Source organism: Manacus candei, unplaced genomic scaffold, assembly GCF_025592945.1.
Source record: "Manacus candei isolate 608988 ecotype Guabito, Panama unplaced genomic scaffold, ASM2559294v1 h1tg000018l, whole genome shotgun sequence".
Classification (NCBI taxonomy): Eukaryota; Metazoa; Chordata; class Aves; order Passeriformes; family Pipridae; genus Manacus; species Manacus candei.
This window is the reverse complement of record NW_026138066.1, coordinates 19,780,220-19,807,327: the sequence shown is the minus strand read 5'-3', so window position 1 is coordinate 19,807,327 and position 27,108 is coordinate 19,780,220. Positions and strand designations below refer to the sequence as shown.

Here is a 27,108-nt window from a genome sequence, read left to right as displayed (position 1 = left end):
GAGCTGTGGACCAGTGCGTGCATATTGCAACAGTGTGTAGTTAGCATTTAAGGCTGGTTGTGTGAGGTTTTTTGGCTTTTTTTGGAAAGGTATATTTTGGGTATTAGTGCATGATGATGTTTTAAAGCAATGGACAGTGATTGGGGAATAAATGTTGAGTATAAACCGAGTTCACACATATTCTGACCGGGAATGAAGCATCTTCCTTTGGGCTTAGCTGGCAAAACTACTTGTGTGTCACAAGGATCCCAGTTAGAATTGATACTGTAAGGACCAGGAAGGCATCCAATGGCAGGCTGGAAAATCCAGTGACTGGGTAAGCAAGCACTGGTGTCTGACCAGAGCTTGACAGACAAAGCAGTCAGTGTTGGAGCTAGAAAGCACAGCAAAGTGTGCTTTCTGCCAGTCCTTTAAGGGCTGGGATGAAAGTTTTGATCACTAAGTAGAAAAAAATACTGAAATCGGAAGAAGTGGGGTAAAAAGTGCATTTTTCCCAAGGATAAACAGAACTGAACTAGAACATGTTAAAAAAGAATTTTGTTGCACTCATGGTTAAATCAATGGGAGTGAGCAATCCAGTGAGTTAGAAGGGAAGATGGTCAAGCTGTGCATCCACCTCTCTGACACCAATGCAGAGCAGTCCTTTCTTCAGCCCTAGATGCCAGAGTTTTGTTGGGCACCCACAGCAGGCTGAGGAGCCCTGTATAGCACAGGGCAAAAGCAATGTCTGCTCTAATCCTGCCTTCTTAAAACTCCAAGGAGTGGTCATCTCCACAGGCTCAGCTTAACAGGAGAGCTTCTGTTCAGGGCCCAGGGAAAGAGCTCCACATATTTGTGCACGTGTGCTCTGATCCACAAATGGCTCATACACAGTAGATGCTACTTAAAATATTTTTTAGGAGCAAGTAAGAAACTGGAAGTGTTGACACACATTCCGTGTACTAAAAAGTAAAAGCTAACAGAACATTTCAACTGCTGGGCACCCCTGGGAAGCTTATTCATGATGGTAGTAAATATAATGGGGAGAATATGCTGCAGAAGGGTAAAAGGGCAGTGGCCAGAATATGGCTGTGTATTGTTCTGCTTTTGCAGTATGTGTGTGTTCATATGAGTGTAAACATACCTCACAGAATCAGAATATGCAGCAACGTGGAAGGTGTTCCCGACACGTGTATATAATGTACGGTATTACATACAGAAACTGTTTGATAAATGAACACTAAGATTGTGAAGTCAGGCACTCAAAGCATAGGAAATGCCAGAATTAGATTTGCCTGCACAACCTTAATTCAGCCCCTTTGTGCATATGCATTATGATACAGTCTTTAATTACATGATCACATATCAGACCACTGAAATGACGGTGCTGACAGAATGAGAAGATGTTCCGTATTATTTTTTTAATCCTTTTTGTGTGGCCCTGTGGCAGGCATATTCTGCACACATTCAAACCACAGCTTAAAAACATCATTTCTGTGATATTATTGGTATAAGAAATACATGTGGAAATTAATAACTTCATATGGACTTCTCTGTGATGCATATCACTGTGTTATCTGTATGTTGTAAAGATGTTCATTGCTTCTCAAACATCCATCTTCTTGTTACTGTTTTCATTTTATAGATGGGGGGAAGTTTTTGAAGTGGAAGAAAACAGCCCAATTAACTCAAATCCTACCTGTGTAGTTACAGTTATCCTAAGTCCTGGCATCAATCCAGTGCACTGAGGTCTGCCTCAATTCTAAATATGACACTCTCAGGCACATGGTGTGACTCTTGGGGATGCTCCCCCCTCCAGGGCCGGGAACTGGACTGGATGATCCTTGTGGGTCCTTTCCAACTCAGCATATTCTGTGATTCTGTAATTTTGTTTGTCTTAGGGAGTTTCTGGACCACGTGAAAGTGTTTGAATCCCCACACATCAGAAGGGTGCCCTTGCCACCTGTTTTAGGAGAACCCTGAGGAACAAAAAAACCAAACATTTTCTACCCTTTTTCCAAAGTGATGGTTCTGTGCACCAAGGAGGCCAGAGCCACGTTCAATCTGAGCACCAAACTGGCCTGAGGGTAGGATTGTAGGGGGATTGGGCTTTCAGTGGCATCAATCTCAGGTAGATAGAGGCACTTAGCCTTTTCTGTTAGTTTACCATGATGATAATCGAAGACAAAGTATTTAGCTTAAGCAGAAAGGATCCTCTCTGAAGACCTCTGTTCAGTCAACAGAGAGAAGGAAATACAGAGTTTGCTTGGACAGAACTCCTCTCTGCAGGTCTTCAGAGGTATCCCTCTGCCTCCATTTGAAGTGTAGGGAAGGTAACTCCTGTGATAGGCTTCTAAATGTGTCTGGGTCAGATGTGACTTTTCATAGTGTTGTTTTCACTTTATTATAGCTGTTTATATCTTTAAAATTTAGCATCAATTGACTGCAAAATATGGCATCCCCAAGTATATGTTCAGGTATACCAGGTCAGAAAGTGGGACATGTACGACTAAGGGCTTCCTGCAAAGATTCTGGATTCCTGAAAAACTGTCCTCCTTTTGGCTTGCAAATCTCTGCTGCCATCAATTCTTGTGTTCCAGTACTTAAAATGAATGAGTTAATGGTCCAGCAGGCAACTTTGCCTTAAGTATGCAACTCATGTTCATTCCCAGAGCTGACTCTTCTGGGGTGATATTCTCCTAGAAAAAAAATGGAATTTGATCATGTAATTAGAAAGTATTGCAGTGTGTATGCACAAAGACCGAATCTTAGCTTGTACTTTCAATGGCTAAATTAGGAATGATTGTACAATCTTAAAGTACAGTGTTTTGTTGAATGCTCAGTTTGATTCAACATTTTTTAACCAGGGAATTTTCATAACGTTAAACTGAAAATTAAGAATTTTACACTGTAGAGCTCCACAGCCCTCTCCCTCTCACTTAGGTCATCAGAGAGACTTAGTGAGTCCTGCTATTTTCTACCATTTGTGAATGCAGCAGATGGGTTGAGTTGGTCAGAAGTCCAGCAGTAACTCCAGGTTGTGGGGGTAGTGGTCTCTGGCAGTGCTCATATATTCTAAATTGTTTTTTGTCTTTCTCATCTTCACCTGTATGTCTTTCTCCTCAGCTCCTGCCAGCCCTCGTTGCTCTATTTTTTTAATCTGTACTGCTTTTCTGTGCTTTAGGTCTTTACATGGAGTTGTGTTGCTTCATCTGCCTTTACAGTTTGGCAGTGAACAGAAGGGCGTGACGTTTCACTGCCTTTGTGGTGCTCTCCAGTGTAAAACCTGGGACTTTCTGGTGACATGGAAGAGCTGGTGGAGGAGAGGATTGTGAAGCAGTTGGACACAACGAGGGTGACATGCAGGACCTGTGTAGGGTGTAGCATGCCCAACATACCAGGCCATTCAGTCTGATGAACTGATTTTCAGCAGATCTCTTCTGCTTATGTGTAAACTGAGAGCTCCCTCTTCCCTAGTCTCGGACAACATTCCATTGGGTGCTTGCAAAGGGCAAGTCGAAGAGTTGTGTTCCATCATGCACATTTCAAGGGTCATCCAAGGATGACCCTTGGATGGCAAAGAAAAGTCACTTGACAGTGAGAATGACTTAAGAAAAAAATGTATGGCTCAGGTCACGAATGGTAGCATATGTAGCCACAGCAGTGCTGCATTTATTTTCTTATAAGATAGTATATGTGTTATATTAGGCCAATCACAATTAAGAGTGTGGCATTTCTGATGAAGTGTTCGAAAAGGTTGGACCAGTAGTGGTGCAATTCCTGCTGATACACCACATACTTAGAGAGAAAAGCAAACTACATCACAGAGGCTTTACAGCATAGGTTGGTGAGAATTCGGTCCTCTGATGAACACAAGTCAAGAGATTTAGTGCATTACTCAAATTTTACCTTTCCCTTTTATTATGGGGTTGCTTGTGCTGATTGGTTGCATGTACCACAGTTGCTAAAGGAAGAAATACTGCTTTGCATTCAAGGAAGCAGATTTTCATGCTTGCATCTGAAAAAACTGTCATAGCTGAAATAAGCAACATTATCAGCAGTATAAATTTTCAAAAGTAATCTATATTATATAATTCAAGTTTGGGGTATGTAAGGTGCAGCCATATTAGGAGGTTCTGTTGTATTGGTGATTATATGCTGCGAGGAGGGATGAGGATTTGCTGCTTTGCCAGTTTTAATAGAGGTGAGGTAACTAATTTGATGCTGGATACTCTCATCATGAGTTGCTTCAAGGTGTTCACATTTGCTTATGAAATAGTCCCTTCTGAGCTGAGGAGATGGAAATGAGACACTAAAAGGCTTTCTTGAAGTGCTTCCATGTTTCTCAGCTCAGAACATCACATTTGATATTAATATTAGGTACGGAGGCAAAGTCATCAGGTAGAAAAGGGAAGAAATGTAGAAATAGTCATTTTCCTGTGTGTTTCCTCAGGATGCTATTTTGAGGCTTTAAAAAAAATAATAAATTCATGCTTTGCTGATGAGGCTGCTGTAAACTGGGGAAGTGGCAGATGTAATTGAAGTCCCAGGGCCCTGCCCTAGAAGAGGTCCAATACTGGCAGCGTACATATTGCTTATATGAAAGCGAACAGATGGATACATTTGGTCAATTCTGCCGGGTTCATATGGAAACCTTCAGAATTTTTTCTTACTATTTTCAGTGGAATACTTAAATCTGTTATCTGCTGGGAGTCTGTAGTTGCCTGGGATGGGTGCTTTGGTAGCTTTGAGCAGGGAACATTGCCGTACTGTGGATGTCTTCCGACCAGATATGTTTATCTCCCCGTGTCCCCCTCCATACTCTGGGACCAAATCAGCTACTGGAGGAGTGAGCTGGATTTTTTTCAACTTCTGTGGCATGAGAACTGTCAGCTGAGTCTTAATCATGGAGCTATTACTGGTAGTGAAAATGAAGGAAAGAGAAGAAATCCAGCTTGCTTTTCAGCTGCTAGATTGATTGCAGAGGCATGTTTTGGTTATTCTTGGGGTGGGGACAGGAGAGGAAGAAGGAGATGGGGAGAACAAAAACATTGTATTTTCTTTAATTAAAAACCCCACTAATTTTCTGATAGTAATTCATTCTAAATTCTTGCTGACAGTTTTTGATGTTTCTCAATTCAAAACCACTGAAAGCAGTCAAGTGAAGGGAGAAGAATGGAGAATCAAAGAGGAGGGGTGTAGCTGTATTAGTAGAACACAGCTTGAAGTGCTAATAGTTAGTCTGGGTGGGGAGAGGAGGTAGGATTAATCTAATGCTTCAAATTATTCAGTTTTGGATATCCTTTACACATATGAACATACACACTCAGTGATCTAATAACACGTTATCGATGGCGTCAAGGAAAGAATTGGCATATGACTAATTCTAAAAGTCTGTCATACAGATGTGTCAGCATCTGTATTGTCATCTAGCTATCTTTTTTTCCAAGTGTATAGCATATAAAAATATGCACATCAAGTATTTAGACACTATCAATGACAGCTCTATTCCGTATTAAAGTTATTAAAGAAACTCGCTCTTGCATTTGGATTCATATAAGAAATCAGATACTTATATCAAAAGGTTTTAACTCTAAAGCCTTCCAGGAAAACTGTAAACAAAGCAGAAAGAAAAAATGAAATCTCCGATATTAAAAGCGTGTTTCTATGAAGATTGCAGTTCAGCAAGTGCTCATTTCTCTTTTTTTTTAAATAAAAAAAATTTCTTTCAACCATTAGCAATGATAACTTTCATTGAAAATCAGGGTTAGAAAAGAAGAGCAGAAACCAAGCTCATTGGGAAAGAGAGAGTGAGCTTGAATTTGACAAAAATAGTTTCTTCTCTATTCCTATCTCACTCTCTCAAGATGCATCCTTCTCACAAAAACAACTCCACCCACTGTTGTAGAAAATGGCCATCTCTTGGTATCTTCTTTGGAGGTTTTGTTTTGATAGTGCTAGTGCTACTTTTGGGGATTAACATGAATAACCCTATCAAATTTTGTTAAGACATGGTACCAATACAGAAAGACCCCTGTATACTATTTAAAATACCCTTGTTAACAGAGATTTAACAGTCATTTCATTCTCCACTGTTCATCACATTCACACATGTGGGATGGGCATTAACAGATTGAGCTACATCTTTTCATTTCAATTCTGCAGCAGTCTCTCTTTGCAGGAATATTTTATGTAGTAATAATTTTCTTCCTATTACAGACTTTCTAACTATGTTAAATGGCAGCAGACTGGCCACAGAGACATTCGTGAGAACTACCTTTGCAGTGACATTTAAACAATTTATTTGATCTTGCTTTAGCATACCTGCTCATGCCTTTTTTTACTCTGTTGTCGACCTTAGGAGAACTTTGCGTATAATCACGGGTCTTTCAATCACAGTCAACTTAACAAAATGGTATGCAAATTTCTGCAGTATATAATTTCTGAAGTCTTTGGGATTTGCGGTGTGTTTGCTGCCAAGTGGATACCCCTTGGAGCTGCTGGGCACATTTGGGTAGCAGCTGCCCAGCAGCTCCAAGGCCAGTTGCAGAAGGCAGTGTCTTAGCTGGGGATGCTCTATTTTATAGGTGTGTGTGCCTTGACTTACCCGAATGAGATGATGCTATCAGTATTTCTTTTTCCCCCCTGTATAATAACAGAAAAAGTAGAGCAGAGGAGAAAGGTTGATGGCAAGGGGGGGAGTTCTATATATCTCACATATGTACTATGTTGAATTGATCATCTTATCACCATTTAGAGAAATTGCAAGTTGTGGATTTGTGGCTGAAATGTGTTACTTGTGTGGGATTGCTCTTGGCTAAAAGCCTAAAATGAGGACTCTTGCTTTTTGAGGGCATATCTTGTCCTGTACTTGAAGTAGCTTCTCCTGTACTGGACCATGTGTAAGAGTGCTCTTAGGATGAGAATGGTTAAAAACAATTACCACTGCCACTAAAGCTGTTAACACTTCTATCACGTTCTATCAGGATCAAAAGTCCTGGTGTAAAGAGCTTTTACAAAACCATCCTAGTCAAACTCGGTAAAATTGAAAGGCAAGAAATTAACTGAACTAATTGGCAAAAAATTATATTTATCAGCTTGTTGATTTTTAGTGTAATTCATGGAAATGAATTCTGTAAAATTGTCATTCCGTGACAGCTGATTGGGTGGGAAAAACGTAGGATCACTGCTTAAAATGCTTACACTGACAGGAACATTCCCATTCGCTAAAAATAAAAACCTTGGACAGTAACATCATACAAATTTGTGTATGTGGGTTACCTGCTGTATGATGTCCCCTATGTGGGAAACACTTGAAGCACATGATTAGTCTCTTCAATTTCTGTTGAACTAAATTATATTTTAGGTTTGGTTTTCTGTTATTTTTGTTGGGGGGGGGGGGGTTGTTGAGTTTTTTTTTGGTTTTTTGTTTGTTTTATTTCTTTCTTTATTTTAGGTTTTTTTTTGGTGGTGGGAGTTTTTGTTTGTTTGTTGTGTTTTTTGGTTGTTGTTTAAGAGCAGGAAGTAAGCCTACATGTTTTAAGTTTGGCTTCCTCATAAACATTTGTAGATTGAGGTGCAACTTACTCTGCTGGCTATACTTCATGGCTTTCCATTTCCCCATCTTGGTCATGAAAAGGGAGTTGCTGCCTCAGAAAGTTAGGTATAAAGAAAGCAGGTTTCTTGGCTGGGTCCTACAGCTGGCCTGAGCATATGTTTGTGCACGATGTGTTGTTACTGCATTACTGAACTGGATTCTTTGCCCACATGTAATCGTCTACCTACAAACAATAATAATCACATTATGTGTCACACTTGGTTCTCTGCAGCACTGCAGCTCCCCTGTTGAAGGGGAAGATTCAAGGCAATCATCAGTTCTCCTAAAATTGTCAGTTTTGGTTTCCGTGGTCATACCAATTAAGTGTCTGGGTCTGATTTTTTCCATTATCCTACGCCTTATATACAACTTTGACTTGCTGTCGGAATTGAGTAGTCCAAGGATAAGACAAGGGAAAATCAAGCTTTTTCTGTCCTTGGGGTAAAGGAAATTATATGTAGTTCAACTTTCTCAAGTGACAACATTCATTAGGCTGTTACTACAGACATCTGTATGTAGTCACAGATAAGTTGGTATTTTCTGGGCTCTTCCAGTAATAAAATCCTAAATCAGTGTTTACAGAAAATGCTGAAGCTTTTTTTCAGCGATTCTTTCAAACATAGCATTTATTTAAAAAAATCTTTAATGGAAATGTGCAAAAAGAGAAAGTTAAGCCAAGAGTCCACTATAAATTTCCTCAGACATCCTTCTTTTGCCTTCTTTGGACATCCATGTGGGTCCTCCTTGACACATACTCAACCCATGTGTACATTCTGGCTGCTTCCATCTGGGGGTCCACATTAGTACCATCTCTACTGCTGCTGTGCAAAGACCACTGTACTCATCTCTCTACCAAAAAAAATAAAATAAAAAGAGAAGAAATAAAACAGTTGCAGATAAGAGTGTGGGGAGAAAAGAGATGGCCCTTTCCATTTATTTATTTTCTTGCCTGATTTTTGTTTTGCTTTTTTTGATTTAGTTTTATTTGTTTGGGCAAGTTTCCTGCCATTTACCTTTGCATTTGCATTTCCTATTGATTGGCAATTTTTAAACTGTTTATTGTGCTCTTTTGTTTAGCTGTTCAAGAGCTAAAACAAAAGCCACCAGGCCCTGTGAGGGACACATTTGCATGCGGCGAGCATTGCCCGAGGAAAAAGTAATTGCTAATGCATATTTATGTGGCACAAATTTGCCATTTGTTTATGCATAAAATTATCAATAGTGCAGGGCGGCCCAGCCGTAGAAAATGGTGACCTTTTTAGCTTAATAAAGAGAAATCAGCTGTTATTGTGAAGAGATCAGCCATTTATTCTGTGTTGAGGGACACTGTCGGGAAAATGTAGATTGGTGCCGGCAATATCATTAAATGGAAGGCCAGTGACCCTTTCGGTATAGTCTATTATACTTTATCTAATAGGGGATAAATGACTCTGGTTGGCAAATAGATTAAAAAAAAAAAGAGAGAGAAAGAGAAAAGAAAAAAAATACTCAACAAAACCCGCTACCCCTCCCGACTTTTCTCTTACAGCTCAACCATATGAACAGGTAGACACTGAGGAGGTAATCATGCACAAGCCAGCTGGTATTTCTCTAACAGGAAAATGACTTTAAAAACAACTCAACAACAGCAAAAAAACTCCCAAACAACCCCAAACCAACCCCCAAGCCCACTCTGTTTAGACTAGTTTTGATTGCTTTGGAATGGGGAAAAACATGCAGAGCCAGCCTGTGCTTCTTCCTAGTGCATGCTGTCACCAGCAGTGTTCTGAAGGGCCATGACATGGATTGGATTTGGGCTTTGAAATGAAAAGTCATAGTCTGAAAGAAGGAGGTAGAGTCCTTTCTGAAGATAACAGGTTTTTGAAAACAGTTATGCTTTTTTCTTATATACATTCAGTTGTTTAAGAGTGGATAAGAATTTGCTAGGTTATACCCCAAGGCACTTGAAGACCTCATCTGCAGAAGATGCAGCAACACAGTTTTCTTTATACCACTCCACTGATTCACCTCAGCCTTAATGGGTAGATTGAAGACTTGAAGAGTTAAAAACTAGCAGCCAAAAGCCTCAAGAAGTTCTTGTGAAAATGAAAGTGTATGCACAAAACCTCATGTTTCCCTGTTTCTCTCGTTGTGCTCTCCAGAGTGCACTGCACTGTGCATGGCTGGAAGCAGCTTCAGCCTCCCCACAGGTGAAATGTGGAGAGCTGTGAGTCACAGTGACTGTAAATGGTTGCATTTTCTGTGCCCACTGTGTGGTGAACTGGGTGTTTGATTATTTTGGGTTTTTTTAATCCCTGGGGAATATCCAGCAGATGGTTGTGATGGCAGTATTTTACTTAGCAAAGACTGTTAGACTGAGGTAGTTTTATGTACCCACCCAGCCTGGCTAGGTGAGATGAGATCCCACAACTACCACTGTGGGACTGCCCACCCTCAGAAGATGGAGGTTGGCCTTTGCCCACCCTTCTGCCTTGTGCCTTCAGAAAGTCCTGATGGTATTTTTGTGCTGAGGAGGGGCTGATCAGAGTAATTTTGGGACTTTGCTCTGCTTGCTTCCTAAAAATGTATCACAAGCTGTTTGTCACTGAGTGACATCTTCCTGGTGGCCTCAGCAAAGAGGCAAAGGGTTGAACAGGACAATGGAACTTGCAGATTGCATCAGTGGAAGCTTTTTGAGGGAGGACTGTCTGGATATGATGGTGTGGAGGTTGTGGTCAGAGGCAGGACTTCAGTCTTCTCAAGGCTGTTGATCTGATTTCACCACTATTAAAATTTGGGCAACATTAAGAAAAAAGAAATCACTTTACTGAAATATATTACAATACATAATACTTACCATGGGAGATATTATACAGTATATGATGTATTACTTTCTATAATAATGTTGTGAAAGTCTTTGTAAGGATGTGTGCTACAGTTCAATATTTCATACCTAAAATTTTCTCTCTTATTAGGTGTTTTTGGAAAGAGTTGGTTCAGTTTCCTAATTGTGCTTTTCCATGCATTTAATTCCTGTGCACAGAGCTCTTGCCTGTTTCTGGAATCGTGCCCTTGCAGTCCTCCCAAATAATGATCCCCAACCATGTTGCTGTAGAAACAAAAACATTGTAGATCGTGTTATGGAAATAGAGAGAAAGTCAAAGAAATAGCTTAAAAGTATACATTTTCTTAGGTACATCATATGGAAACTACAGTTAATATGGAAGTGAATTTAACTGCAGAGTAGGATCTAGGTTTCTTCACATGGCAACAGGCCCCTTTTTTTACTAGTTCTGTCACTCCACTCGAAACTGTAGCCAAGAACCACAATTTCAGAAGTCTCTATTAATGTTTGAGGATTGCTTCACTGACTTGTTAATGAACAGTTGAATTAGGTGGTATTTTACCTTTAGAAATGCATTTTTCTTTTTACTTTAACAAAATGATTAAGCTTTGTGTAGATCTACTTTTTTTTTCAAAGGGTCTTTTTCCATACAGATTATCTCCAGCTCTGCTCCTGAAAAAAAATAAATCTTCTTCTACATGTCAAAGCTTGTAGCCAGTTTTTAGCCTCACTTTTGCTTTTCCTTTTCTAACAGTCATAAAACAACCCTTTTGAAGTGTGCTTGACACTAGCTAGATAGCTTTATGTAGATAAAATTAACAATTAGAAAATGCTTAAGTCTGTTGTATGGGAGTAAACTGAGGGTCAGTGTTGTAAACTAACCTGAATCCAGCTGAGATTCTAACTCAGGTTATTATTAAAATTATTACTGCTGTTGTTATTACTACATATTTTTGTCATATCTGTGCCTGCATAGACCTGGCTGTGAAAGATAGTTAAGTACAGAGTAATAAAAAGCAAAACTTCAAAACCATAGAAATATCAAGTTTCATGGAAAACAAATTTTTCAAAGAGGAGTTGGTTAAGGGAGAAGATAGGTCAGAGACAAGACAAGGACAAGCAAGTATCGCTGATGAAAGTTAGTGGCAGAAAACACAAGAATGAGCAAAATGAATACTACCTTTTTCTTGTGTTCTGCCATTATGAAGAAGACAGGGAGTAGCCCTGTGCCTTGCTTCCAGGTTGTTGGGAAAGACAGAAACATAACAGGGACTATTCTGTAAACAAATGTTACAGATCTGGGTGTCCTGTGAGCTGCCTTCATTGTTCCCAGGATCTCACCATAAGTAGGAGTGACTTGAGTGGGGCTTGTGCTTTTCTCAGCTCCTGGTGCATGTCTGCTGTATTAATACTGTGCAGGTTAGGGAGGGAAGATAAAGGACAAATTCTATATTATGCTGTTCAGCTGATGAATGCTTAATGTGATAACCAAATAATATGAGTTAAGCAATTGATATTCTTTTTTGGTTCTTTGTGATGCTGGGAACTGGGTAGTCTGATAGGTCAAGATCTGCAGGACCTGTCTTTTTAAGGGGAAATTTTGATTATCATCACTGAAGACTGACTTTTTCCCTCCCTTCTTCAACAGATTTATTTGAAAAACCCATAGAGATATTAATTTTTCTAAGGGCAGAAATTCATGATTGAGGAAATTTCTATACAAAATATAGAGAACACATTTCTGTTTGTTTGTCTAATTACTTAATATAGGAAATTGAGGTGTGTCTTCAGAAAGTTTGCCTGCATACAGAACTCAGTATGAGCCAGGGATGGTTGTCTTTTGAAACCTCGTGCACCAGCCTGCTCTTGGTAGTGTCTTACGTGCTGCTGCTTTTCATGGAGCTCTCTGAGCTGTAGGGCTGGCAAAGTAATTCCATCAAGTTAAACCAGTAGGAAAAAGTGTCTGGTTTTATATTTTGAGGTTGCTGATTTCAGAATTGTGTTGTGTGTGTCTGTGAAAATAAAAGAAATGCCTATTTATTTTTTTCATACATATATTTCATACTACAAATTATTTGTTTTGTTTAGACTAGGTTGATATTAATAGACTGCAGCAAAGCTCAGGGATGCAAAAGCTGACTGAAAGGATGGCCACACATGAGATGAACTTTGACTTCTGTGTCACGTCACAAGTATGGTCTCAGACTCGTGTCTGCAGCCGTGCTCATGTGATCCATCAAAATAACAGTAATACTAGAGGGTTTTTTTGTTTTCAAATCACTGCTTTGCTGTGCGCTTTGGGCCACAGAAGACTTGCTTTGCTACTTTTGCAACCAGGTAGACTGAGGCACAAAGCTAGTAAGGGGAATCCTATGGCTAGGCAGGGCCACCTGGGTTGGACAGCCCAGCTGTGCTGTTCCATGCAGCAGTGGATGCAAAGGAGTCCCAACTCCCACCTCCTGCCTCCCACACTTGTACATTTGTGCCACAAAATGCTTTTCCCTTCTCTGCTGAAGGCTTGGGGTAGCACAGCAGTAGCCACAACTGCGACAGGTGCCCGAGAGATCTGGGGTGCATCACACTCCCAAACTGCAGAGGACCAGGTGGGGTTTGGGAAGTCGTACTGAGTGATGGGAGACATTGTAGTTCTGGGCTCTGTCATACCTGGGGGAGGTGCCACACTGTCACCCCTGCAGGGAGCTGAGGTGCAGCTCAAGACCCTAGAGGCAGTATCTTACTCACAGAGTAAATGTGTGAGTAACCCTCCTACTCACAAGGTGTCAGCTGGGAGCAGAGGCAAATGCAGAGGACCTCTCAGTCCCAGGGCTGTCCTTGCACCACTAACCATGCGAGCATCTCTGGTTGGGGATGTAAAAACAGTGACTGTAGGTGAGCTGTTTAAACACTCAAGACCAACAGGAATATGTAGTCACATCTTCCTCCTGGTTCAATCTCTGTATTGATTTATCGTGATAAGAGGTGCCACTTTAGTTCTAGTAATGTCTACTTTTTTTTTTTTTTTTTTGCTATTACATATTTCTATGGCAGCTTTTCCATGTGATATATTTTGGGTCACACATTAATTTACACCAGCCTCTGTTCTGCAAAAAAGAGTTCACGAACTAAATGAAAAGGAACGGGGAGGGGGATGTCTAGCAGAGCCCAGGCTTTTGTTTCATGTTTTGGATTATTTTCTTTTTTAAAATAAAATCGTTGATATGCATTTTGCTTTTATTTTTCTAGCCTTCCTCTTGCTGATGACCGGGTTCCTGTTTGATCCTGTTTACAAGCTTTCGAAGACTGAAAATAACCCCAACTCCTCTGCATTGGGTAGGAAAACAAAGCCATATAAAGACATACTGCAATTACTCTGGAGCGTGGCAATATGGAAGAGTGTGGTATGAAGGAAGAGCTTATAGAGAAAAAGGAGAAGGTTACTAGGTTACCACAAAAGACATTAGTGTACACAGTTTTTCTCACCCACTCTTTTGGACTGGGAGGAGGGGGAGGAGTGGGTGTACCAGCAAGTAAATAAGAGTGTTCTCCAGAGTGTGTATTCCCAGTCTAAATGTTTTGTCTATACTTCCTGTTACTCATTCAAACTGCCTTGCAGTTCTATTTCAATCTATTCAAAACACCAAATAAGGTAAATTTAAACGATTTTTTTGAGGCTGGGATGTTGTTTTCTTTTGGGGGTTTTTGTTTTGGTTTTCTTTTTGCCTTTAAAAGTTACTGGCAAGATAAAGAATATTCCCTTAATTACTGTAAACTTGTGCAATATTTTAGTAGCATTGATGTGTAAGTATGTATATCCAAGGTACTAAATTTTTACAAATATTTTAAAATTACATTTCTTGCAGTTAGGGAGAGTAGATAGGGAATAATCTGGTTAATTGTTGTTGGCCTGGCAGGAGACTCAGACGCAGGCAATCTCACAGATGTGATGTCTTCTTGATCCTGTAGTTTTTATGCTTAACCTGACTGCCATGAATAATAAATGTTTGTAGAATTAAGGTTTTCAAGACAAGAAACTCCTTTTGGTAGCGTTGTTTTTATCTTGTTATTGTGGACTTTAGGAACTAGAGTTGAGTGTGTCACTACTGAGTGTGATGAGTTTGTCCTAGGGTTAGGTGTCACCCAACTTGACCTGGTTGCCATCATACTTATGTTTCCTGTGCCTCTGCAAGGAGTGGAGCCACAGTGACAGGTCTGGTTTTTATGGGTTGAAATGAGAAGAAAGTGTGGAAGGCAATAGAAAGCCAGAGCAGTCGATGAAACTGCTGAGATGAAACCCTGAGACAGCCTTCCTGATTTCAGTATGACTTTGTCCACATGCAGAGTGCTGTTCCACTGTTATTTTGGGGAATTATCTAATGAAATTTGAATGCAGGATTATGTAATTTATTGATAATATTCTGGTGTAAATCAATGCCTTTCTGCTTCGTAGTGAGGCCTTAGACACACACACGAGATGACAGTCTAAGTCATGGTATTTTAACATGATTGATTCAGATACGAGTAAGTTTTATGATTCACTTTCCTCTATCTAAATGCCAGTGTCAGTTGTGACATTCTCATCTTTTCCTCTTCTGAATAAGCTTATCAAAGAAGAAATCACTAATATACCAAGCAGGGCTTAATAATCAAGGAAGTGAAACTTCTGTTTTAGAGAAAAAAAAAAGAAATCCTTTGCTGAGTTGCTGGATGATTTTTAAATAATAAAAGCTTACCATGTACTGAGCAACTGCTTTATTTTTTAAAATATTATTTTTTTAAGGCTTTCATTCTGAGAGGGGTCAGTAGCCTTTGAGAATTGAGCCACTCTGTTGACAAATCTGTCCTGTAAATTGAACAGCATTAATTAGAAGTTTATGCTGCAGATTCTTACTTTTTAATGTGGGTGGTGGTATCAACGAAAATGTCTAATGAATTTGAAGATGATTTTAAAAGGTCTGCCACCTGTAGATAAAAATGTGCATTACTACACATGGTAATTATCAAGACCGAGGGCCTTGACATGATCCACTGACCCTTTGAAATCAAAACACTTACTGTAAAGAAAAAAAGGCACTGATTTCTCCATCTATGTTAATATAGGAGGTCTGTATATTCAGCTGTATTGATACACTGTAATATATCTAGGGGGAAAAAAAGATACTTTGAATTATGTTAGACTCAAGTTTTCCATCGTTTCCTCTACAGACTTATAAAGCCCTCGCTATTTTTGTATGTGTTGAGGGATATTTTTTTTTTTAATGTAATGAAGTAGATTACTAAAAATATTCAGGTGTCTGAGACAGCAGCAAAACATCTCTGAGCCACCCTACAAAAATAAACTAGATTTGTGCGTGCAGGATGAAAAAGAAAGTATACAGGAACAGATTTCAGCTCCAGGCTTTTTTTTTCAGGGGCACTTGCAATAAGGGAGGGGAGCAATAACCCAGCAACTATCATTGTAAAAATTATGAAAAGCACTTTGATGGTCCTTTTTAAAGTCAGTTCACTAAACAGGGGCCAAATCAAAAGCCTGAAAGGCAACTTGCAGTTTGCTATTAACAACCTCAGCCCCTTGCTGCTATTTGCAGTTGAGAACGAGTGCTTCTGCACACAGTAATGGTGAGAAAAACTAAAGGGAAATAAAGGATGAGAATGAAGGATTTTCTGTTTTCATATGAGTACTTGGAACACCAAGCAAGTGAAGAAGCAGCAATTTTAGCTAAGCTAATGTAATAGAAGACCATTGCACCCAAACTGTCTCAGCAGAACTTCCTGCATAATTAGATTGTAAATCTTCTCAACTGAGGAAGTTTTGCCCAGGGTCAGATTGTCTAAGTAATAATCCATTCTACATAAATTAGAAGATTTGAACTGCTGGGATACATTATTACATTAGTTTCGTTTTTTATTCTTAATATAACTAAGGAGAACAAATGCAACAATTCTTTTTCTTTTCTTCTTTTTAATTATGTTATGTCTTTTTAGTTTTCTATTACCTCAGAAGGCCTTTCCTGTAGGTTTGGGATTTTTCCCAAGCAATGATGATGAAGTTGTCATGTAGGCAAATTAATACATTTTTAATATACTTCAGAAAGCGATACCACAGAATCCTTTGGCCACCAGATTCTGTGGTATCACTTCCTCGGTGAAGCATTTAGCCAGTGATGCTACTGCTGTGTTTGTGCTGCTAAAGTTTTATCTCCAACTGTGATGCCTTTCTACAAAGAATAGAATTGCCATCTTCTAGGTAAGAACTAATAGGTGAAAATTTACAATAACTCACGTACAACAAGCAGGCTTCTATTAGCTCCGTTATTTTCTTTGAGAAAAGGAAGATTATGGGTACTTCGTGTGCATAAACAGCTATATGTAAAAGTAATGGGGGAAGTTCCTGAAGTTCTTATTCAGGCAAAAATTGCCATTGAAATTTTAGTATTTGATCTACTTGAAGGAAGCCAAGTTTGCAATGTAGCACAGATTAATTTATATGAACTTGTCAGTGTGTGTTTGGGGGATTTTGGTTGTTTTGGTGTGTGGTTTTTTTTTTTTTTTCCCTACATTTGACTTTCACTATGAATTGGAGAAACAGTCAACTGTTCAGGAGAGCCTTTTGGAGATAAAACAGCCTTTGGGCTGGCTGGACTCTTAGAGTGTCTGTGTAGACTTCACCAATACTGAACAACAGAGAGAGGAGATGAGGGAACAACTTGTGGGAGCACTCACAGTGCTGTGGGATCCCAGTTCCTGAGGCTACTTTGGATGTGCACCAACTCCATGGTCTCCATCAGATGCATTTTAGAGATCTAGACCTGCACAGTGGTAGTGACTGGTGGCAGGACTGCTAAGCCAGCTTGATCTAGCTCTGTGATGGTTTGTCATCTTGTTGTTGTATGTATAAGTGTTGAGAGAAATGTAATAAGAGGAAAGGGCTGGCTTCTGTCATTAATGATGTTTTTAAATATCTGTCTCTTCTTGCTGAAAATTCATTTGTTACATAATGGTAATTTGTTTTTTTTTTTTTTTTTTGAAAAACAAGAAGGAAACTGTCTGGAGTTGGAGGTACTAAATTCCTCATTTCCCATCTAATCCCTGTGTTCAAGGGTAGAAAAAAAAAGGGAATACATAATTCTGTGTTTTCAAATACAGGAGTATTTTGATGACCTGGTGCTGGTTCTGTTATCTCAGCTGCCTGATGAGTCTGTGGTCAGCCTGCTCTGCAGAGCACTGGCAGCTGAAGGCGAAGCATAAGTTTTGGTGGAAATGGCAGGTGCTCTCAGAAGTCCTGGAAATGGGGGTACTCCCATACTGAGGGATGTCTGGTCACCCTTCCCTCAACTGCTGCACAAGGAGCACACTTCAATACACTTCTTTATTTTCCTCTACTGTTGTGAGACACCAGTGGATGTGGAAAAAAAAGAAATAATACTTTAGAAGATATTAAACTAAAAATGAAGATCTGTGAAAGAAAGCCCTTAGAAACTGGAATTTTGGGGAAACACCCAGTCTTTCAGGTGCTCTTGGAAACATACAAGAGCATTGGAAGTCCATCGATAAACCATTATTTTTTGCTTCCACTTAAAATCCAAACTTGCTCTCGTTGCTGCCACTATAATCCTTATAAAATTACTTTTTCATAATTAAAATGTCCATCATTATTATTCTTAGTATTTAACAGCAAGTAGCTGTGGTGTTGTTTTTTTTTTCCTCAGGAGCATCAGATATAAAGAAAATCAGAAATCAGACCTCAAGACTACTTTTGAGGCAGAAATAATCCAACCATTATTTCTGGTGTAAAAGGTTTGTGAATAGCATCATTTGCCTAGAAGCTGTTTTCCAACCTAATAACTCCTGGAATAATGACCTAAAACTGTTTCCAAGAGGATTAAGGCCCATATAACTATTAGGAAGTATAAGTTTCTGAAAAAGCTTCTTTCTGATTGGTAGAGAGGTGAGTTCTGATTTAGGTTAAAGCTGCTTGCTTAGGAGAATCAGTTTCAATCTCTCTGAAGTCAAAATGTTGAAGTAATCCTCTGGAGAAGGATTGTCTGAGGGGGTTTTTTTTTTCCTTTCTATATATTGTGTATATATATTGTGTATGTGTAGATATTATTTATTGCCATAATGATTTGGAAGATGGTAATTTAACCGGGTTTTCAATCCATTTGGGGAGGGGGGGGGTTAATCTTCTGTTTTAGCGTGCCTTGGGCAGAATCTGTTCAAAATGGGCTGAGATTGCAGCTGAACACTTGGCTTGTTGGTTAATCATCACTTGAAAACTCTTCATTGGAGAGACTGCAGAACAGAATTTATTATCTGTAATGATATTGGTGTGTTTTTAAGGTTGTGCACATGTGGTATGTGCTTCGCTCTTGTTAATTGCCTTTTTAGCTAGCGTGATCTCTAAAGGGGAAGGAGGAGAAAACGTGGGCTGAGGATGATTTGGGAATATCCAGTGTACAGGGGTCAGGCATTATGCATTAGAGGAATGCATGGATTTGCAGCTGAATCGTTTTGATAGAGAGCTGCTTGCTGAATTGCACTTTTAAATTGGCAAAACTTCCCAAATGTGCATCAAAACACACTGGTGACAGAAGCTCACTACAGAAAGTACGTGAACTCACACTGAAATGACTGTTAACCACCTATTGCTTTTCACCTTCTTGAATTAACTGGAGCTAATGTCGTAATTCTGGCTGAATCCCAGAAATGTCTCAGCAGATCACACTGAAGACCTGAAATCATCAGTGAGTTCAGCCAGCTTTATCCTGGGGTGCCTCCTTGCCAGCAATCAGGATTGGTTTACATCTGTCCCAAGAACATACTCTTAAGAAGGTGAAATAAACATCTGGCATTAGCAAAGTAAAATAGAATTGTTTTATTTACAGAGGCATTAGTATCACTGGCCACTCAGAAATTCGTAAAAATATGTGTATATACCGTATTAATTCTGACCTTTGGGGAAGTTTGGCCTTGTGTGCAATTTAAAGGTGATTTAGCTGAGGTTCTCACTAAGAAGGTAACAATCAGATTTGGCTGTCAACTGAGTTGTTATATAAGACAGAGCCACTTTTGTGGGACACGGAAATCCATCTTGAAAAAATGCAGAAGGAATGTAATCAGTGATGGTACTTAACATGCAGCTGAACTGGGCCCTGTTTTGAAAAAATGACTCTAATTTTTACAGTGGTTGACTGTAGCCACAATAGAGAAAAGCGAGTAAGTGTTTGCTGATCAGATCTATGGCCAAATTCTTATTTTGATTCAGGGTGCACAGTGCCAAAAATCTGATGCATATGCTTATGAAAGATTTTTCTGGTTCTATATGTACTATAAATACATTCCACATGGCTTTATACAAAGCTCTCTGTTATTTCAGTAAGTCACAAGCTACTAAGCCAGATCCAAAGAAGGTGAAGCTCTGAATCAAGTTCTTTAACACTTTATGACTTTGAAACCCTGTTTTAAAGTATATTTGCTTCATTAATTTGTGGCTTTCATCTCAGTTGGGTAAGCATTGAAAAGATAGGCAAAATTTAATGGGGAAAAAAGTACCTTTTCACAAAGGTCTCTTGTTACCATTAAGCCAGCAGACTGAAAAAAGTCCCTCTTCATTTTCAGTAGTCTAGGTTTTGGGTTTAAACCAGGAGTATGTAGTTTTACTTAAATAATTCAAGGAAAACTGTTGCTGAAGGTGTTACTTGGTGTGACCAAGTTTGTAAAACTGCTTGCCTTGCGTGAATAGGAATCTTTCCTGGGATTTTGAGGAAACAAATACCTGTTCTGTATCTACTCCCAGCTGTGTGACTGAGGGTGTAGTTGTGGAACACGGTCTTTCTAGCCCCCAGGCAGGTCTGTCTGGAGTAAGAGCTCCTTGGTATGTCCCCAAGCATCTGTAAAATGAAGTCTGGCTACTGCCTTGCTGGTTTCCCTTTTTTTAATAAGGACCTTGGATTAGCTGCAGAGGTAAAGCAGGGGGTTTGGGAAACCTAAGCAGTAAACTGAGTAGAACTGCAGAGATATTTTTTGCGTTGCAGCAACAGGTTGCTCTAGTTCCTCCTCATTTCTTTTATTTTAAACTAGCATTTATATAGTCAGAGGCACCAAAGTAAATTGAAGTTAAGATGGAACTCTCTTCCCTTCTCTCCCTCCCTCATTTTAATTCTCCCCCTCCCCAAGCAGCTTGGTATTTCCAATGGAAAGGGTAGTTTGGTGCCCAATATTGGTGATACAATACAGCATCAACCCATTCAGTTGCCTTGTATCTTGCTCATAAGCTTCATAATTGTGCCTTCTTGCCGTACCTTTCCCACATACCTGAGGTTTTATGCTTTCTAGCACTGCAACACTGGAAGAGAGTGTCCACTCCCTTCCATGTGTCATCTCTGCAGCCACTAAGTGAACGCCAAGCATGAGGCAGATCGTAGTCGTGGAGTCGTGGAGATGATTTGGTTTGGGAATTGAGAACTTTGGGAGTGCGTATGTGGTCATGGGAAGATTGTTGTGGGGTGTTTCGTGTGTGGGGATGGCAGGGGGGCAGTGATAGCAAAGCTGAGCTTTGGGATTTCATATGGAGTTCTTGGGAGCCACAGTCAGAACAAGCGCTCTGCATCCCTTTCCTTGGGGTGGAGGTGGGGAAGAGAGCATCAAAGAATACTGACATCCTGCAGCTGCTTTTTGGTCAGCCTCTGTAAACTTAGATGAAAGTGGTAAAAGGTGAAGATAATAATTTTATAAGGAGTCTGGTGTTTCATGCTTTCCTCTTAAGAGCTGGGCACAAGAGAATGTCTTGACTGGCAGCTGGGGAGTGCTGAGCCCCCACCCTCAGAAAATGAGGCTTCCTTGCAGCATCTCATCTTGGGTGCCCCTAGCTGAAGCACCTGAAGCCTCCAGCTGCTCCCCAGTCATCGGATGGGAGCACTTATGAAGAGAAGGGAAATGGGGGATTCAGCGACTGGAACTTGTAAGACAGGAGAGCCATCAGCTTCTGATTTGTACACCTTTGAAAGGGTTAATACCGAGGTGCTCTATTGTATTAATGATGGTTGTCTCTTCACAGAGCCCGTTGGGCTCTTTCAGGGGCCTCTCAAAACAATGAGTGCAGTGAGGCTGTTCTGTCTAATTACTCCAAGACAGGGATGCTAAAGAGGAATTAATGACAGTTGACAAGTGCAATTAATAATTATAGCAAAGCTGGGAGTCATGCAGCAGGCAGATGACAATAACAGGGTAACTGTACATGACAGCTTTCATCCGTTCCCCCCCTCCCCATCCCTGCCCCGCCTGCTTCTTCTTTCTTTTACCCTTTAATGTGAGCTGCTGCCTGCAACCACAGGCCGGGCCCTGTGTGGACAAGGAAGGAGAAAGCTCTGAGATCTGGATGCTTAGATTTGTCCAATTCTAATCTGCCCCCCCCAGCCTCAGTCTCTCCCTCCTAGAGAAAAATAAAATTAAAAAAAAATAAATATTAAGAATATTACCAACAGCACCAACTTAGCGGCACAGGCTTCTGTTAGCTTTCACGGTCAGGTGTTGACAAGACTACTTAAAATTCATGTTGGGAGATTGGAAGGAGAAGGGGACAGGGAAAGGCAGCAGCAAGCTGGAGTTGAAGTGGGATTTCCATATCAAAGGCCAGGCCTTTGGCTCTGAATGGTAATTAAAGTACCCAGATTTCATCTCCTTGGTCAGCTCATGAAAAGGAAAAAAAAATTAGAGAGAGGATTTTTTCACTCCCTTTAGACTACAGTACAGCAAGCAGTAAATTAAATGAAAGTTGAGCTAAAAGGTGCCTAACGCTTCAATCTTTTGCATCTAATAGAATCTATGATGTTTTTAAAGCATTTATTCAGTTCACATCTTCATCTTGCTGTGATTATAAAGGATATCATGTCTGCTTACATTTATTGGGCACACATCTTGGCCTTCCCAGGGTTGTAAAAGGATTTCACTTTGCATTATGTTGCTGTTGTGTTACGGCCTTTTGGCTTTAAAAAAAAAAAAAAAATAAGGGAGGGGGGAGAGTGTGAAAAGGAAGAAAAAAAAAAGCACATTTCTATGTACTATTTAGCTGGTCGTTGTAGGAACCACTAACAGTGAGAACCAAATAAATGCAAATTTAATGAGGCGTGGGGAACTAGTAATGAGATATAACAACCTCTCACCTTGAGGTTGTTGGTTCAAACCAAGGCCATTGAAAGTGGCCACAAACCAGCAGTCATGTGAGAGTCCATATGCAGTGTTTTCACTTGGGTCCAGTTCCTAGTGGATACACAGTGATAAAATGGAAGCCCTGCTTGCATTTGCTCAAGTCCCTCTTCAGGGACAGGGACTGTAGGACTGTGTCCTCTCTGGATTTGCTGCCTGTGGCATGGGTCATGATCAAGTCAGGGTTATGCATCTTGCCCTGAGCTCCTTCCTTGGCTGTCTTGATTCCAGGTCTCCTGTAGAGATGCAGTGGTGTTTGCCTTTCAGAGGCACTGGGTGAGCACTGGAAGCCTTGGAAGCTTAACCAGTACTGTGTGTGTCCTGTTTTGCCCTTCCCTTTCCCTTTAGGTCTGGGCTGGCCAAGCAGCAGTCACTCAGCAGCTTGGGCTCCCAGCTCTGGGTTTGCACCTCAGTAAATCCACGGCTGCACCCTCTTTAGCTGAATGCCCTGAGGAAAAAAGAAATTTTGCTCTTTTCAATTCTGCTTCGTAACTATGAAAGACCAAAATGTGTATAATTAAAGGTAACCAGACTGAGTCTCATTTGCTTCAGGGACGGGGTCAGAACCTGCTACAGGTCACTGAAAATGTCTCTCCTGACCCCACTGGATGCTGGATCAGATCCTTGAGCTGAAAACTTGAGGTTCAGCTGGTTTGGTGCATTCTCCCACAGTTACATCTCCACTATAGCAAATATGTGTCTTCTGACATAACCATTTTGGTGTGAATCACTACAGATGTGGGCAGTGTCCACTTTCTGTTAGTACAGCTGCTGTGCTGGAAGGGGTAAGAGCTTCTTGAAACAAAACATGGAATAGTTATGATTAAAATTTAAAAAGGAAAGGAAGGGGGGAAACAAGGTAAAGTATTGTTGCTGTAACAAAGAGCAAGAACTTAGAAATAAACCAAACTAAGTACTTGCTGAATACAAAGCCACCCTGAACTTCAGAGTCTTGCAAATCTAGACTTGCATTCTAAATGCTGAGGTTATTTTTCTTCCTTTCTTGCTCTTTTGCTTCTCTCTTCCTCTCCAAGGTGAGTTCTCCTCCCTGCCTGCCCCCAGCTCAAGTGCATCATTTTCTGCTATTGTGTTTTAAAAAACTCTGCTGCAGGGGCTCTGAAATGAATAAAAATGTAATCCTCAATGTGCCCATTGTGCACTCTCATTTGTTTTTGCTGTATCGATTTATCAGCGGAGGGAAATTACTCGCTGGAAGAGAGGATGCCAGTCAGAATGACATTTATTTCATAGTACAAGGAGGCTCTCCAGCGTGTTTCCATGTAACCCAGATATTGGAGCTGTAAAAGGGCTTGTAACAAGGTTTAGTGCTATGATTAGATCGTGTGGAGCACCTCGCTTTCATAACAACAGGCACTTGGCGGGAGCCAAGGCCTCAGGTTATGGTCAACTTTTTTTTTATTTCCTCTTACCTTAACACAGAGTATTTGGCTTGCACCTCAAAATATTCCTCTGTTCAAAAGTCAGCCGTGCCAGCTTGTGCAAATCTTACTTTGTATTTATAAAAGTTTCGAGTTTTCATGTCCCCGAGTTAAAAAGAGAAAAAAAAAAAGATAAAATATTTACTTGTTAATCTTTTTAGCTTTGTGCTTCCTTGTGTTTCTAGTGAAATAGCCCCGTGATTTTAATTCACCAAAGCAAATCTTTTCCTCCAGTGACTGTAAGCTATGGATGCTCAAGGCAAAACAATTACCTGTAAAAATGGAGCATATTCTTTATCCAAAACCTGCAATAGCTATATGTGAGTTGCAAATAAAGGTGGGACTCAGGAGGCTGAATCCTGGTCCTGGGGTTTGTGTTTGGCTGCTGTTGCTAGATAGTTTGTGCTGAGGGTTTTGCTGTGCTGATTCATGTCTGGGGTCTGTGTAGCTCAGCAGCCCCTTTTCAACAGCATCAAAGGTCAAGTGGTTCAAAGAAAGATTCACAAATCCCAGAATGGGTCTTGCTCCGTGGCACTGCCTTTTAGCACATGGATATTGGCTTGCTCTCCACAGCGTTTTATGTACCTTTGGAATTGTCCTGTTAGGAAGTATTCTTTAAACTCTTCATTAGACAAAAGTATGTCAAAACCTGTGTCTGAAAATAAACTGGATTAACAAACTCTTTCATTCTAACATGGATATTGATAACACATAACCTGTGATTTTATTTATTGCCACAGATATGGTATTGCTGCTAACTTCTATACATTTATAGTTTGATTTACCTAGTCATGAGCTTCATTGGCATCATATAGCAGGGAGCTTTGGGAGTGGAACCTGTCCCATAAGCTGGGAACTGGTGCTGATGGGGAGCCCACTGCTCCTGACCATTGCAGGACCGTGGGGAAAGAGACAGTAGGAGGTATGGGAAGTTATGTCTGTGTTGAAGATTGCTTGATGCTTTCCCTTCTAAAACTCTCTGTTCAGCTGTTCATATCTTTGCCAAATGATTTCAGCTTTGGCTGATATTTTCCATTTTGGGTGTTTGCCTCAGACATTAAAAAAAAAAAAAATTAAAATAATTTTTCAGCCAAAATGGCTCAGCTGTCCCCAAGCTGAGAGAAAAAATAAGTTGTTTTGCTTTTATTAAAAATATTCTCAGTTTCTCAATGGAAAACTCAGCTCCCAAGTTACAAGCCTCTCCAATGCTAAATTTTGTGAATCCAGTAGTAACGTTATTGAGTGATAGAATTAACCAGGTTTACCCAACCTGTGGAGTTTTTTGCTGTTCTGTGAACCCATACTGTGAATGTCTCTGTTGCCTTTGTCTTCAGGATGGTGTCTGGGGAGTAATGGTTAAGGTGAGCTTAGCTAGAACTACTTAGCCCATTTTCCATCTCTGTTTGTTTTAAAGAGAGGATAATGCTGCTGATACAGCTGTATCCACCTGCAGTAAGAGCTCACAGAATGAGCCGAGGGTTTTGCTAGCTAAGCCTGACCTAAACTGAACTGTTTCTTTCTAGTCCAGATGAGATATGTTATTTTCCTCCTAAAGTTCAGGTCAGAAATACAGAGAGAGCAAAGGAGAAAGAGCAGTGCTGAACTGTGACAGAGAAATAAAATCAAACAAGTGTCTGGCAGAGGACAGCACTATTGTTTTTAGTGAAGTTGGGGGCATGCATACAAATAGCTCTGATGGAACTTGCTGCAGCAGCAGGAGCGTGGCTCTTCCCTGCGGGGACGGGCACCTGTTATTTGCTTGAGACATCCCCTTCTGTGGGCAGGCATTGAACCTTCCAGGAGAGAATAAACGACAGATTTCCTTTTTCTGCCTTGCTGAGGTAGCAAATGGCCAATGTAAGGAAATAGCTGTGTTCCTATGGGGAGAAAGAATTGGAGTCTGTGAATATGTGGACCTGAGGAAAGGAGGTCTCAGCACACCAAAGACTGGAGATGTGAGATGGGTTGAAGTAGCTAGAAAATCATCTAGGCAGCTATGATGGCCTGCATTCTTGAAGCCTTGTACACTTTAGGAATGACCTATTTTGTCAATACACTGGCTGATGGGGAGGTTGATTGATTTCATATTTTTTTCCTGTTCTGCGTACCCAAGTGGCTACATTTGGAATGAAATATGGATTCTTATAATAACGAGATAAATGGGGAAAATGAAGTTTAAACGGTGGTGTTATCTTAAAATAAATGCTTCGGTATCACACAGGCTAAAGCTATTTAAGCATATGGAAATATATGTGAAATCAATATACTACTATGTCACTTTTTGCGTCAGAATCGGCGTGTGTCTGTGCTGACAAAATGGCATGTATTACCTTTCCCCATCTGTTCAAAGCACATTTAGTAGTGCCTTGAAAAGCTTTTGCAAGTCATGGCATAAATACACAACTGGATGGTGCAGTGTAGATAGAGCAGCAATCTAGTGAAGCCTCCTTTAGAGGGAAATTATTTTAATCCTTTTTAGGCAAGAAATTAATTTTCAACAAAAAAAATGGTGCTAGCAGAAATGTATAGCAGCATTTACCAGTCACAGCCACGTTAAACATTTCTCCCCAACATTATATCACAAAATAGCTTTCAACATGGAGAAAATCCAAAATCAGTTACTTCAGTTAAAGCTATTTCAGATTTCATTGTTAGATTTTAAAGAACGTCTTTCAGACTGTCTTGAAACTTTACCTGGTGTGGCACCTGGAAATTAATTTAGAAGTTTTTTCCCACTTGCATATTCCAGCCTGGAGGAGTTGAAAATTTGCAGAGATCACCAGTAAAATAGTACCATTAATTCCCACACAGTAGTACTTAAGTAGTCCTTCAAATGTCATTTTCTTTGTAATAATGGAATTTTTACTGGCTTTTTAGCAGAGCTTCTATGCTATGTAATGAAACCACACCACTTTCACAAGTATAGGTAACTATACTCATCTTGCAACATGAGTGTAGTTGTCTGTCCATGTGACTTTATTGATGATTTTACATAATTTTCTTTTAAGAAGTGTCTTTTGCTCATAGATTTTCAGAAGGCTGAGAGGTAGCTCACTGCCTATATGCTT

General features: G+C 40.1%; 1 protein-coding gene across 3 annotated transcripts in view; it reads left to right on the top strand.

Annotated features, from left to right (window-relative positions):
• SOX5 (SRY-box transcription factor 5) overlaps positions 1–27,108 on the top strand; it is a 636,847-nt gene that overhangs the window by 144,032 nt on the left and 465,707 nt on the right. For all 3 annotated transcript variants that reach the window (XM_051784935.1, XM_051784934.1, XM_051784936.1), the window contains exon 2: positions 13,644–13,730. The gene's annotated coding sequence lies outside the window, so the exon portion shown is untranslated. The remainder of the gene's footprint in view (positions 1–13,643; positions 13,731–27,108) is intronic.